The following is a 2500-nucleotide window of genomic DNA, read 5'->3' on the forward strand; positions in this document are numbered from 1 at the left end:
CTCTCTCTCTCTCTCTCTCACACACACACACACTCACACTCACACTCACACTCACACTCACACTCACACTCACATTCACACTCACACTCACTCTCACTCACTCTCACTCCCACTCCTCTCACTCTCACTCCCCTCACCTTCACTCTCTCTCACTCTCTCTCACCCTCACCCTCACCCTCACTCTCTCTCTCACTCTCACTCTCTCTCTCACTCTCTCACCTCACTCTCACTCTCTCTCTCACCCTCACCCTCACCCTCACTCTCACTCTCACCTCACTCACTCTCTCTCTCACTCTCACCCTCACCCTCACTCTCTCTCACTCTCTCTCTCTCACCCTCACTTCACTCTCTCTCACCCTCACCCTCACCCTCACCCTCACTCACTCACTCACTCTCTCTCTCTCTCTCTCTCTCACCTCACCCTCACTCTCACTCTCTCTCTCACTCACTCCTCTCTCACTCTCTCTCACCCTCACCTCACCCTCACTTCTCTCTCTCTCTCTCACCCTCACCCTCACTCTCACTCTCACTCTCTCTCCCTGTCTCTCACCCTCACTCTCTCTCACTCTCTCTCACTCTCTCTCACTCTCACTCTCTCTCTCACTCTCTCTCACCCTCACTCTCTCTCACTCTCTCTCTCACTCTCACTCTCTCTCTCACTCTCTCTCACCCTCACTCTCTCTCACTCTCTCTCACTCTCTCTCACTCTCTCTCACCCTCACTCTCTCTCTCACTCTCTCTCACCCTCACTCTCATTCTCTCTTTCACTCTCTCTCTCACCCTCACCCTCACCCTCACTCTCACTCTCACTCTCTCTCTCTCATCATTCGCTACTGATGACCTTATCTCACACTCCTCTCCTTATATTTCCTCCATATCGTTTAACCTTTTCCATCGCGTGCGTGACTTTTCCAGTTTATGAAATGACCTTTCGTGACCCTAGCCTCCCCCCCCTTCCCTCCCCCTCCTCCATAAAGATGATAATAAATAATGAAAATAATAATAACGACTCTAACTTCGTGTCAGAAATAATTCGAGCCAATTGCAATCCGTCATCATTTTCTCTTCGCTTTTCTCAGGCAACGAAAAATTGTTAAACATGTAAATAAAAGAAAAAAAATGGAGAATTAAAAAAAGGAGAATAAAGGAAGAACGATCTTCTTCCCATCATCCAAAAACGAAAATGGAAAAGACGAGGAAGTAATAAAGAGAGAGAGAAAAAAAATCAGATGTTAAACATGTAAATAAAAGAAAAAAAAATGGAGAATTAAAAAAAGGAGAATAAAGGAAGAACGATCTTCTTCCCATCTTCCAAAAACGAAAATGGAAAAGACGAAGAAGTAATAAAGAGAGAGAGAAAAAAAAACAGATGAGCGTCGGAGAGGTCACTGAACGCCTGACGCTTGACCCTAGGTGTGAATTTACGGTCACGTGATGCACTGGTTTTTAAACGCTTGAAACGATTCAGGGAAATATGGAGAAAAGAAGAAGGAGAAGGAGGAAGAAGAAGAAGAGAAACTAGGGGAGGACGAAGAGGTGGGGAGGGGGAGGGGGAGGAGGAGAGGTGGAGGTGGGGGAGGAGGAGGAGGAGGTGGAGGTGGAGGTGGAGGTGGAGGTGGAGGTGGAGGTGGAGGTGGAGGTGGAGGTGGGGAAGGAGGAGGAGGACGAGGTGGAGGCGGAGGAGGAGGAGGAGGAGGAGGAGGAGGAAGGGTGAGGAGAGAGGAAGAGGAAGAAGAAGAAGAAAAGGAGGGCGAAGAGGGGAGGGGTATGAGGAATAGGAAAATAAGAGGAGGGAGAGGGAAGGAAGTATGGAAGATGGAAGAGGACGAAGACGAGGAGAAGAAGGATAAGAGCGAAAAAAGAAAAAAAAAAAAGAAAGACAAAGAAGGCAAGAAATTATCAAAAAATAAAAATGATAAATAAAAAAAAACTGTAATCAGCCGCCATGTCTTGACCTTTGAAAAATGAACCAATTTTTTTTTTTTTTTCACAGCCCTCTTGAAGGACCTTTTGATTGAAACAAATCGATGCATTTAGGCGCGATGCGGTTCAGACTGTGGTTCGGGCGGTTGGGGGGGGGGGGTGCCTGGGGTGTGTGGAGGGGGGGCGGATGGGGAGGGGGGAGATTTCTTCCTTTCTCTCTGGGTTCGTGGAGTTGTGGCTGTCTGTTTGTCGGTCTGTCTCTGTCTGTTGGTCTATCTGTCTGTCTGTATGTATGTCTATCTCTGTCTCTCTCTTTCTCTCTCTCTATCTATTGCTTTCTATCTCTCCCCATCTACCTCTCCCTCTCCCTCTCCCTCTCTAACTCTACCTCTACCTCTCCCTCTCTCCCTTTCGCTCTCTCCCTATCATACTGTCTTTCCTCTCCCTTTCCCTCGCTCCCTTTCGCTCTCTTCTCCCACTATCTTTCCCTCTCCCTCTCCCTTTTTATCTCCCCTCTCTCTCTCCCATTCCAATTCCGTCTCGTTCTCTCCCTCTCCCATTCTCTCTTCCTTTCCCT

At 48.0% G+C, this 2500-nt stretch overlaps 1 protein-coding gene across 1 annotated transcript in view; it reads right to left on the reverse strand.

Moving 5' to 3' along the window:
• Pka-R2 (cAMP-dependent protein kinase type II regulatory subunit) overlaps positions 1–2500 on the reverse strand; it is a 243340-nt gene that overhangs the window by 239646 nt on the left and 1194 nt on the right. The gene's annotated exons all lie outside the window — the stretch shown is intronic.

This window comes from Penaeus vannamei, chromosome 2 (genome assembly GCF_042767895.1).
Source record: "Penaeus vannamei isolate JL-2024 chromosome 2, ASM4276789v1, whole genome shotgun sequence".
In the NCBI taxonomy this organism is placed as follows: Eukaryota; Metazoa; Arthropoda; class Malacostraca; order Decapoda; family Penaeidae; genus Penaeus; species Penaeus vannamei.